We start from the raw sequence: 12,931 nt of genomic DNA, 5'->3' as shown, positions 1-12,931 counted from the left end.
TAGGCACTCCTTCTTAATGACACAGAGAACACACACTATGAGAAGAACAAAAAGGAGGTAAAGGACTGCTTGTAAAAGGAAATGCGCTAGAGCACAGCTTACTTGTCTTTTACTACAATATAGGCGTATTCATTCTTAAAAAGGAGAATAAAAAGAGAATGAAGCTTTGTCCTTTACATTGACAACATTAGGCGTGGCCAGATTCGGTTCATTATTTTGGTTCAGTGTATGGGACACGAAAGCTGCAATTGGTTGGAAAAGAAATTCAGCAATTAGCGTTCGCACAACTCCGGAGACAAAAAATAAAAATTTATTTTTGTCTGGGGTTTGTCACAAAGAATAGTGTTTATTGCTTTCTCGGTTATAATATGTTTATAGTAAACTGCTACATGTCTCCAAGCAAAATTCTTCAAATTTACCAAAGTTTTGAAGCGTGGTCAGCTTCTTCTTCACTAATTGCTGGAGGCTGTGGCAAGAATGTTTAAGTACACATAATGAGGCAGCAAGGGGCCCGAAAGAAGGAATGCGGTGGATTGAAGAGTGCGGGAGGGGGAGAGGACCCTGACAACAGGTGTTAATTGTATCATGCTGTACTGTAAACTCAATTCGTTGATCTGACGTCCGAGCCCTTACAATTTAACAGTTTGTTTGTGGCAATTCAATTTGAATTTATAATGCTTAATAAAGGAAGCGTTATTGAAGTGCGGAGTCAGTTTCATCTTCGGCCTGAATGCGAAGTCACTGCGAAAAGGAAAAAAAGGCGCGTCCTGTAATGTCCACGTTCGAAGCTAATTTCGAGCTAGCATGTTTTGAGGCTAGCTGGAATTTGTCTGCCGTTCTCAACGCGAATCAATAGCTGGATACCGGGCATAGGCGGAGGCTCCTAAGAGCCTGCACGCTCTGTCCGGGATATTACTTCTACCAACAATAGTGCCTCTAACGGGCTCTGTCGGTATCAGAACAAACAAACAAACAAACAAACAAACAAACAAACAAACAAACAAACAAACAAACAAACAAACAAACAAACAAACAAACAAACACATCAATAAATAAATATGTAGTCTCAAGATGATATGCTGGAAACAAAGCAGCGCATGACCAGAAATTAGAGGAAAGCGCTTCTAGTTCTCTTGGCTGCCACCACGTGCCGCATGGCTTTGACGCGCAAAAATAGCGCGTCGACGTCATCCGTGTCGTGAAAACAGAGAATGAGCGAGTGGCTGTAAAACAGAACGTCAATGGGTGATAGGCTCAGTGACACTAGCTAGGCGCGGTACCGATTGCCTGGTAGTCATTGCAGAATTGAAAACTTTTAGAAGATCTGAAGGAAAAAAAGCAGACGAATGAAAAAGAATTTAGGGGACGAAGAAATAAAGGATTAACGTGTGTGTGAATGCGTCGTTCAGTACCAAATATTTAAAACCGCTCCCTTCCCATCAAGCTTTTTATTAGCGACCGATTCAAGTAGCTGCTAACGCTAGCCTAGTTAAGTAAGGCCAGCAAGACGTTGAACTAAGGGTGCTGTGTGCGTCATTATCCCCGATTTAAACGAAGCCGCTGTGAGTCGATAGCACGGACGGCTAAGAATTCGCATCCTCTTACCGGGAAAGCTCAGTTTGTTGGCCATTTATTGTTCAGCAGTAGTTCAGTTTACTCTTCAGGTAACCGAGGGCTTGCATATAGAAAAAAAATATCAGGGACTGAGTGAGTAAGCGAGCGGTTAATTTCGTGCATAGATAAGAATTTATGTATTTGAGAGGGCAGGGGAACCGCATGAAGGTGTCTCACTAACGTTTTTACAAACTGTGGCGCGAACTGGTGCATGTTCTCATTCTGAAACACGCGAAGAAAACAATACAATAGAGAAGAGTTTTCTTGTTCTTGCGGGAAGCGAGAAGCCGGGGGGGAGGGGGGGGGGATGTAATACGCTATTGAGCCATTTTTAGGGATACATGGTTGGGTTCCTTGCTTTGCAGTGATGTTCCATGTAAAGTGTTTCTGACGTGAACAGAACATGTTTGACTTGATTGCTCTTATAAACAGCCGTATTGATGCACCAGCGATGCCCTGTGTGTTACGCAGTTTTCGCCGCGCCCTTCACGCTGAGAAGATTATCACAATTTGGAGACTTGAGAGGCATCGCCTTTTTTTGCTCGCAGGTTCCGCCTGCTGCCTCCAACTTCCCGAAGCGAAGCGTAGTTGCGGCGACCGCACAAGGCGTCCTCTAGGCGTCGACGAAGGCGTGCCTGGAATGTCATCAGCGAGGGTAACGCTTGTGTTTTTGTTTTCTTTTCACGCGTATTTGCTTTAAATGCGGACGTAGAAAAAAACACACACAAGAAACTGAATATTTACGACAGAGAAATAAAAGAACAATAGGGCGACATTTCCTCGTTGCAATTCTTTGCGGCGGGTGCCCTGCGCGCGATTCAATTTAACCATTCCAGCCCCGGCCACGACGGTGTCCAAAGTGGCAGGAAAAAGAAGACAGCCGCTACGATGAAGAGGTCTTTGCCGTGAGCTGCTTCACAAATGGGGTGGAGCTATAGGCAGGAAAGATAAAGACGTCAGTTGCCAGAGCGAAAACGCTTGGAGAACATCGAAATCGGTTTACATGCAAATAGAGGGTCGTGTACAGCGGAAGATTTCATCGAAACTGTAGAGGAATTTGTCTTTGCCGAGAAAGAGCTCGACTTTGCTCTTAGCGGGTGCTTTGCGCTAGCAGTGGAAGTTGTATTCACTTGGGCAGACTTAGTCAAGAGTACATGCTGTATTGAGGGATGCTGAAACCGGGGTTCGCGTTCTGTTTTGTATGCAGTATTTTGTTCCCAAGTGTTTGTCGGATGCACGTCACGCTATCACCTAAGCTACTGACACGCTCAATAACTACATTCACTAACTTCTGTTAGTAATCGAAACTTTGCCATCGTCGGGAATGAAATACATAACATTCTGCACTTTCGCACAGAGACACACAGGCTTTCAGTGAATACTGACAGCGTTCTGGTAATCAGCATCACTAACGTATCATAGTGAAAGGCAGCTTTGGGTAAAGGCCGTACTTCGATGCCTTCAAGTAAACCTTTCACGAGTCATACCACTAAGCTTTCTTAAGCGTACCTCGAACAAATCTAACAACATCGTTCTGTACGCCGCGGTACATTTTCCGAGTGAGTTTTCCTTTCAAGACGCTCTTTTATCCATAGAAGATGAACATCTTATGACGCTCTTTGCAGGGGAGAGTGAAAGTGCAATATATACATATTTCTACGCTGGAATAGCCAAATAAAAACTTGCACACAATTGTGTATCGTGTTTGTCAAACGTAACGGGTCTTAACGGTGCAGTGGAGAACTAATGACATCACTTAAGCTCTAAATCATGCTAATGTAAGAAGAACCATTCTCTTAACCTTTCGAGACCATTTTGTTTTTACGGGTTCAGTAAAGGCTGCACAGTAAGAATGAGAAGCAAACCCCGTTGCAGGGTAACTCTTGCATACACCGTACAACAACGTACAGTATACCTCGTTAGCAGTGTTCGAAGGTGTGACTAAATAGAAATTGCCTGCACCCATGTTCAAGTGAAAATTTTATTCAGCCTGTTTTCATTCAGCGCAGCCAAGAAAGCACTAGGAAATTGAATAATTATTTGCCTAAATCAGAAATTATTTATTATACTCTAACGCAATGTATGACAGGAGTAGCTTAAAAAACGACAACACACACTTAGGGGTATAACACGAAGAGATGTTCAGAAATGAAAACTGTTACATAAAAAATACACTGCACAAAGAGAAAATGAAATATAAACAAGAAAGTTTAGAACTGACCTCCAGGCACAGGTAGGCAGCGATTATGCATATTGGATGCGAGATGCAAAACTTTGGCACAGTTATGCACCTGTTGTGCTGCGAGGAACAATACGAGTCTTAGTCCTTCATGAACCAGCGTTTTGCCCAAATAACCTGCAACCTTTACCGACAAATAACTATTGCAGCGGAAGGCGATGTTTCATAGCGGACGCAGTGTGCGCCCAGGTTACACAGAATGGAATATTAACGTCACAAGAAGTCGCACAACGGGTCCGCGGTTTTGCTAAAAGCCCTAAAGCTTTCAAAGTATCGCAGAAGTGAAACTGACGTTAAAGTTGGTATCATTCCTCGCGTCGGCAGCAATCGGTTGGAACTCGTGGCAAAAAAAAAAAAAAACGCTGTGCATCACGCTTTTACAGTAGGCATTTATAATTTTCAGTCCAAGGCTCACCATTTAAATAATTAGAAGAATTGGCGTAAGCAGCAGTATTGAAGTTATGATAAAGGTGAACAAGGAGCGTGGTACACACAGGAGTATCGGAAGACCAAGAGTAATCGTATATCTTTTGTTGGTCTTCAGCGTCTGACTGAAGTAAAGGAGGCTCTAATTTCCGCTCCTTGTGAGAAGTCGTAGAAAGAAAAGTGCTGTGAACGACTGTCGATGTATCGAAAAAGTATCTGGAAGAAAGGAAACAAACATGTGCTTCTTTTCGATTCCCAGGAACGAGTAGAAGAGCGTTATATTGAGTTTAGATTCAGCACACCACCGCAGTCGGTTTTCCTCAAGATTAGGTATATTGTTTCTCAATGCCCTGATATGTTCTGAAAACTGTTCTGTGGATCGCGTTTTCGACTTTTTGGCGGTGGACTTCCGATTTAATGGACAGGGAATACATTCGAAATGATTTGCACCAAGAAAGAGGAAAAAAATATGAAAAAAACAATGCCACGCATTCTGATATAACGCAAGGGAAATTGTAGAGCTGATATTTGTCTGAAAAATAAATAAATCCAATACAATAGAAGTCAATATAATTAGTTAAATGAATAGTAAATGTAATATCGCAGTCATTCTGAAAACCACTCACAAACCCAGTCTTTGATAAAATCAGTGCACTTGACATTCTGTCACCACCAGCATGTAATAAATCCTGAAAGTTAGGAATGAGCTAGCGACAACAGGAGCTGCAGCGGTTAGTTCTGAAATCTCTGCTGACAAGACGCAGAAGAATTGTATGAATAACACGGGATATTTTTCTTTCTTTCATCGGAACGCGCCACCGCTGAGAGTGGGAAGGACAGGTAACAACAAAACATCTAATACAAAGAGTTCCAAGAATGCTGTCAAGGGCTTTATAAAACATGCCTTTTCAATAAACGTTTGAGGGAAAGTACGTTGCGAATTTAATGGGATACGCGCTAAATGGGATCTTCCTTAATCACCTGCTCGAAATGGCTTGATCTCTCGTTGTTTTCTCTTTCGAATAGCGCTCGGTGAAAATGTAGCTGAAATTACTTTATTTAGCTCCTAATTTACCTAGACGTCGATCGCAAATTCTCATGCGTCTCTTAACAAGGAATATTAGAGACCTTTCTAGAAAGGCTAGGCTTGCTAGCATACGAAACTTCGTTAGGTTGATGGGGCTAAGCGGCTCTGCTCTGGCGTACAGTCAGGCCGGAATGAAACGCGAACACGCATATGTCATACATTTCTGCTTTGCAGCGAGGTATTCCTTTACAACCTAGTTTCGATTATGCATTTCAGTAGGCCCTTTACCCAGACACATGAATCAGGCTAGTTATACACTTCAGCTGAAAGTAGGCAGGTAAAATATTTTGTTTTCTTGACATGCTCTGTTCGCGTTTCATTCCGGCCTGACTGTACGTCTGTAGGCAATGAAGATTGCCGACAAAAAAAAAAGAAGCAAAATTTAATCTATTTTGTTTTTATTACACAATTTAATGAAGCAGCGATGCAAAAATAAGTTCAGCATATTCTCTCTAAGACCGAAATGAGGACTAATACTGTCAGCAATATTCAAAATGTGATTTTAGAGTTTGAAGAGCGCCTTCTTCGACAGAGCATGTGAGCGGGATGTAATGCATCACAGTATAACTAAGACGTATTAACTAGCAGTCTTGTTGAGTAATGCTGAATGGTTAAATTTTAGTATTACTTCTGGGCTGCTTATTTTTGGAAGGCTTGTAGCCCCTCATGTAAAGCCCTCACCCGAGGGCCCTTGAGGTATTTGTAATAAATAAATAAATAGTAAATAATATCCATTTCAAATTTGGGAATTTCGAAATTGCCGTTCTCCTGGCCTCTGTAATGCAAGCAATTTTGGCGCTGCCTACCGGCGAAAGTAAAACAGCCCTGCAAAAAAGAAAGAACTAGCCCCGCCTACAAGCAACATAGAGTTTCTTACTATTACCTAGAGGGAAAGCTGGCAGCCCGTCTATGGGAGTTTGCATGGAGATCCCTCGAGACCACTTCAGCCACCATGGGCGCTCAAAGCATCATGGGGCGGTGAGCTACCGACTGCAGAACTGCAACTTTTGGCCAAAATATAATAGAAAAATAAAGCTGTTCGATAACTACGAATGTCCTACCATTCAATATCCTGTCTGCAAATTGCAACAAACGAGCACAAAAAGCATGTAAATGCAAAGTTTGCCCAAAATAAGAGATAGCTAGCTTTCCTATTGGCCAAGTAAGGAACATTAAAAAAAAATAATATTTCGTAATTAACAGGCGCATTTTTAAAAGTAAATATGTTTAAAAATATGTTTTTGCTTAGATACTTTAACAGGTTTTTTAATGGCATTTCGGAAAAGTGAAACCTTTCATTGCCGTCGTGTGTCGTCGCGTTTTCACTACTATGGCTTTTTCACACTGCATTCGCGCGAAAGTCGTCTGCGCACAATCGAACAGCGTTTTCGGAATGCAACGTCTTAGTAATGACACTCCGTGTTCCTGAAAAACTACGACTGTCTCGCAACAACTAGCTCACCGCCCCATGATGCTTTGAGCGTCCATGGTGGCTGAAGTGTAGAGCCGCCAGCTTTCCCTCTAGGTAATAGTAAGAAACTCTATGACAAGCAAGTGCCACACAGTATTTTTTTCCATGGGCATAGTAATACCCCTGATCGCTGAAGATCAGCACTATGACAAAAAAATATCGTGGCTATGCCTACCTCAAGAAAATCCTGTCTGTGCTCGTAGGAAGATGGAATTTTTAATAACTTGCCTAGCTGCGTAGAGCATAGCAGTTTAAGTAGCGATCGAGTTGCTGACGCGATTTTAGCAAAAAAAAAAAGAAACAACGGGGAAGTTGCAGAAAATTTGCTCATACGACCAAGGGGATGTCGAGGATGAATAAAATAAAATGCATGTAAAAATGCAGCTGTTAGCTTTGCGAGTGGCATTCCAAGTTTTTTTTGGGGGGATCATGCAATGCAGGACCGGGTAAAACGTTGTGTTTCTTGACGAAAAACATTGTTGATTTTTGAAAGTGCCCTGATGCCTGCGGTCGCGCCGCCTTTTCGTATTACTGATACCGCTGCCTAGACACGGAACGGGAAAAGATATGATGGCCACTCGGGTTGCATGAATATAAACGGCTGCCCATCAAAGGCATTCTTGCCTCCACCATTTTCATTTGAGCGGCGCAGTGGATAGAAAACCTTTCTGTCAGTCTGACTAATAGAATTTCCCTTAAGACAACAGAAAGTGTAACACAACCTTCTTTTTTAACTTTTATTTCTCCCGTCTTCACGAGTTAACAGTGCGAGGGACAGCTCTCAGCAGGGTGAATTCTCCCGGGGTTCGACTATGCATGTGTCAAAGTTAACAGTTAATAAGCTGGGCGAGCAAACTGCACATTTGCTCAGGCTATGTAACTACGTCAGAGATCTGCCTTTTTGTCACCATTAAGTGCGAGAATCTAAAGTACGCTATGCAAAAATCTAGAAGGCACTCGTAGCGAGTCTAATTTGAATGGCGATCTATGCCATTGAGGCTGTAAAAATACAAAAGGGAATATAAACGGATTTGGTCTAATACGGACCCAAAGCGGACGCATAAAGAAATAAACGAACAGTCCGACAGTGGCGAATTCGAAATTACCTTCCTTGATCTTTTTCTGCCTGCAGAGGATAATGCGATTTTCCGCTGTCAGACAGACCGTGCGACCCACTTCGAACAGCGTCCACTTTCGAACTCCCCGGCGGGGACATGCTGTCAGGGCCACTTTGAGCGCTCCGGCATGCGACCTGCTTTCTTTGCGTTTTCTTTCTTTGAGTCTTACCTTCGCCGATCATTTTCTATTTCTGCCGTCATCTCTTTTTGTCCGGCGACGTCCTTTCGAGACACTGATTCCCTACAAGAGGAACCCGGGTGCAGCATCGAGGGCTACTACAAATGGAGCCAGGGCTTAGGCTGTTCCTTTATCACGCAGCTTCTTCTGTGCGCCCGTTGTCGTTTCAAGACCATTGCCTCCGGAACGATGTTTGAAATCAGGACGACGGCCTGATGGACTCGCGTTGACCGTTGTGCCAGTTTGTTGCCTTTAGGATATCTCTGCTCGTTACGACTACGTGTACGGCTTCTGGGGTGCGTTGAACGGTAAAGGGACCTTAGAAAGCACCCGCACGTTGTAGGTGGGTGGTTGTGTGGACGTGAACGATAAGCCCCCGGTGCTTTTATCTGCACACGTAACAGCTCGCATGCTATGAAAACAGCGCTGTAGTGAGCCCGCAGTTTTACACTGAAGCTGATCCGAAGAAGATAACGAGTGCTGCTCAGAAGCCATCTCTCTATATGCCTCCTGGGCAGTCCTAGACAGATGTGCTTCCGCTGGTGTGCAGCCTTAATACTGCAGATGTTCTTCTATTTGTCTGAAACTGTAAAAGTAGAATTGCTCTTTATAGAACGCTGAGTGGGAACTACAAATTACCACTCGTCAGGACTCGCAGCCTACATCCAGGTCTACTTCCAACTGACTTGTGACGTGCATGTGAATCGAGCAGACGAGTCAGTGGTAGCCCGTCTACAAAGCCGTTGCATTTGGTACATTACGAGAATTAAAGCTCAAGCTCCGCTTCATTGCGATGACTTCCTAGGTGCCTGTAAACGCAGGCATCAAGGGCAGTGCATGGGTCCTCTGCGAGGGACCACCGACACCATGCAATATTGCAACCACACCGAACACATATTCCCTGTCAGCGTGGTCCATGCAGCCTCACGGTGATATTTTCACCTAAAAACGCGCAAAGAAGCGACGCCTCAAGGGCCTTCAGCTCCTTGAAGCTGAACGAGAGGAACGCTCTGAGGAGCAGGCGCGTCCTATTCCGCCTACCCCGGAGGAGGTGTCGAGGGGATGGCCGATTATGGCCTGCCGCCTTGGAGCAAATACGCGACAGCCATGACAAAAGTACTGGCTCAGTCACACTTAGAGGGAACACAGCTCCGCGTGACTGCGCAGACGCGAAGTACTATTGCGACCAAGCCGATAGCAAACCCGTGAAAAGGCCGATGACACGATGCACCACGTCGTGGTCCACCTTCTCGGGCGCCACTCTGCATTGATCCATGAACGGGTTAGATGCAATGACACTCTGCAGGCACGTGGCCACGCGGAGCCGTGTTCCCTCTAAGTGTGATTGACCCTGTACGCGCCATCACTGCCGAAGCCCGGTGACGGCTTCCCGCATTGCTTCCGTGCCAAGAACATTCGCGCAAGGAAGCTCACGACTAAGTTCTTCCATAAACCAAAGATAGCTTGGCCTTCACTCTGCACAAGAAAAAGGTCTCGGAATTTTTCGCAAAAGGCACGAGAAACACATTACATTACACTCTGCGGTGATCAAATCAGCATCCACTTGGGTCACTGCGGCAAAGATGGGACCTCCCATCCACACTGCTTTTTCAAGCAAAGAGCATATAAAGGGCGTTTATTAAAGCACGATTCCAGTCAATTGTGTAACCCATTAATCCCCCACCAGTTCGGCTCAGCGTTTAGGGTACTTCTGTACTGAGCCGGACGACCCACGTTCAATTCCGGCCGCGACGGGCGCATTTCGATGGAGGGGAAGTGTAGAAGGCGTCCGTCTGCTGTGCGATATCAGAGTCAGTCAGGGAGTCCCACGCGATCTAAACTGTTCCAGAGGTCCACACTACGGTGTTCCTCAGAGCCCATGTGTCGGTTTGGGACGTTAAGCTCCACAGTTTAAAATTAACAATTTCAGCCAAAAGAGGGGAAATATCCTTAAGACTTACAAGCGTAGACGTGCGGGCTAGTTGGTGGCCCGTGCTCTCGCGCATCGCGGCAAGTGAACATATGCATTTAAATTTCAGGAATGAACGTAAGTCAGCGCTGTGTGTGTCTGCTCTGTCGGCGTCCGCGTCTTTTGCGCTGTTTTAAAGCATACCTTAAGACTGCTTACTTCTCAGAATGGAAAATCATTTCTGTCTCTGCGTGCACGGACACCTACCCATAAATACACCACCCACGCACACACATGGGCGTATGACACCTCCCGGAACATTATACAATGAACGGTTGCATCATAATTTTGATATGAATATTGGTTCTTGAAAAAGGAAATGGCACAATGTCTCACATCTCGGGGCAAACCTCAACCGCGCCCTAAGAGATAAAGACTGCGGGAAGGCATGCAACAGAGGGTGCAAATGGCTTCAGTTTGAATCCCTGTCGTAAGCTATCCTCCAACTTTACTAGCAAGTTTATGCAATATTAAACGAGAACCGTATGGAACCACCCTGCACGCTGTATGACAGATGGTTGCGTCACAATATTTGGCACGAACGGTGTCGGGAAAACTGGCACGCCATATAGGTCGGCCCGTGGGGAGCATATAGTATAGACGAAGGACTTGTATGCGATTGTCAGAAATTGCGGTGCTCGGCTGGCTCTGTGAGTCATACGGCCGCTTGATGACGCCACCCAATTTTTCTGGGACAGGTGCAGAAACGGGGCAGAGGCGAATAGTTAAGACCGTTGACGTTAGAGAGCAATGACGTGGGTCGAAACGTCGGATTTTCGCGGATATGACCGCAGGGGACTAGGTTCCTGCTTGTCGTGTATGCAAGAAAAAAACGGAAGAGCGGGAGAGATGAAGCGGATTATAACACCACTTTTTGAATAAAATGGCCAATTAAAGTGACCGTTACGTTACTGGCATATTTAAGAGATGACTGTGGGCGCCCTCATAATAAAAATAGTACAAATGTTATAAGCACTAACAAGTAAGGTATTGTTTTAAAATTTTTTAACCAGAAATAAAACATACGCTACATGAATTCAAATTTAAACACAAACATGCACGTAAACGTGTCCCTTTTTCCTGTAAGTATGTTTTTTTTGCCACAGTTTTAGGGCTCATTCAAATTATACTGACCGCAGTTTTCATACTATTAACAATGACGCTTTGTGCTAGACTGTACCCGCTTTTCTAAGTGCCCATTCTCGCAATACTTTTCTGTAAATAAATACAAATGCCGAACAATCTTTGGCTCAGAGGGGCCTGCGGCAAACATCGACCATCCGCCCGGCCGCTCGTTTCTTCTCCCATAACAGCGACACCTGTAGATCAAGCGCCGACAGCGCCGAACAATGTGTTGCCTGCAGTACACAGCTTCTTCCTCGCCTCTCTCTTTTCTGCTCTTTACCTCCCTACCACCATTGTCATTGTGTAGCCAGGGGCCCGTCTATTGTATCGCCACCGGCACCGGAAGCTGTCACCGCCAGGCTCGCCTGCGTGGAAGCCGCTATGATCGACATTGCAGCTCGCGACGCGAAAGCCTGCCGGTGAAATGAGGGCCTTGCCTTTAGCACACACGCGTGCATAAATGTGAAAATTCAAGGCAACGTATTTCAGAAGCGCAGCGCTAGCACATTACTGTTTTGGTTTCTTTCACTTTCGCTTCAATTTTTCTTGCACTATTAAGTTTATCTTTTTTTATATGTAGAATATTAATCTTATTTTATTCGCGGGACGTGCAAAGCTTTAGAATTGCGGAGACATTACCGATGTCACTGAATCGTTGTAATTTGATGTACTGTCGAAACATTAACTTATTTCTGCACTCAGAGAATAGTCTAGAATCAACGCATTTTTGTGCCCTTTTCATGCTATTGGTAGTCTGCCTGATAACGAGCATTGTGCTTCGAGAGATTTTTTGGGCTTTGTTGAGCTCCCCATATTCATTGCGTTTGTTTTTTAGGTTGAATGTTCTTGCTACACTTACGGTGACAAGAGGCTAATACCGAAGTGGTTAGAAATTAGTCAAGGTAGAACGCGTTTGAGGTGTTTCTTTTACACCTGCTTGTAGTTTAGATTTTTCTTTGTTAGCCTCTTTCTTTAATTTGAAAGAACTTACTTTCCATCCTAGACATTACAAAAATAGCTCAATAATATGTAATTGAAAACAGTTTTGTTAAATACAGCTCAGTTTGGAATGTTTCTTTTAAAAGAGAACAGTACCATGCTATACGTAAAATGACACTAAATGGAAAGTTAACAGAAACAGTAGGTACGCTAGACTGCTAAGTTAGCTTTCGTCAACACAACCCGTATTTTTCAGCGGAAAGAGGTCGCTCCTTTCGCTGAGAACATCGCAAATGAAGTTTGCGCTTTTCCTTCCCATAACATATTCCTGCGATGCACCTGAGGTCCTACATAATATTTATGTGGCCCTACCTGATGGGAATGTGACAAAAGTGGAACTCTCTCGGCTAATCAGGAAATACGAAAGAAAACGAAATTGTTTTTGAGGTAGATTAAAAAGGCTGTTGTTTATGTTACAATACTTCCCAATAGATGGCGCCATTATACTGTTTGTCAAGCCCGGTTTTTCTCTCGCCCTGCTGAGAGTGCATCAATGTACATTGACACTGAGAACTATCAGAAGTTGGCCTTTATGGACAGATCAGCACGTTCTAACCACCAAAAAACCGCTTTCATTTAAAACGGAGCTTCTACAAGGTCAAAAGGTGTAAAAAAAATAAGAGAAAATATATGCTGCCACCTCCGGCCGATTTCGCAAGTAACACGCATACGTGAAGAACGATTTTTACGCGCGGATCCTGGGGG

At 44.2% G+C, this 12,931-nt stretch overlaps 1 long non-coding RNA gene across 1 annotated transcript in view; it reads left to right on the top strand.

The window, feature by feature from the left end:
• Window positions 1–12,931, top strand: part of LOC149359453 (uncharacterized) — a 222,881-nt gene that overhangs the window by 117,096 nt on the left and 92,854 nt on the right. Inside the window, exon 2 of the long non-coding RNA XR_016288273.1 lies at window positions 2,163–2,269. This is a non-coding gene — a long non-coding RNA (uncharacterized LOC149359453). The remainder of the gene's footprint in view (window positions 1–2,162; window positions 2,270–12,931) is intronic.

This window comes from Amblyomma mixtum, chromosome 2, assembly GCF_055824585.1.
Source record: "Amblyomma mixtum isolate Tamu chromosome 2, ASM5582458v1, whole genome shotgun sequence".
Lineage (NCBI taxonomy): Eukaryota > Metazoa > Arthropoda > Arachnida > Ixodida > Ixodidae > Amblyomma > Amblyomma mixtum.
The sequence above is the reverse complement of the archived record's forward strand: the minus strand, read 5'-3'. Positions and strand labels throughout refer to the sequence as shown.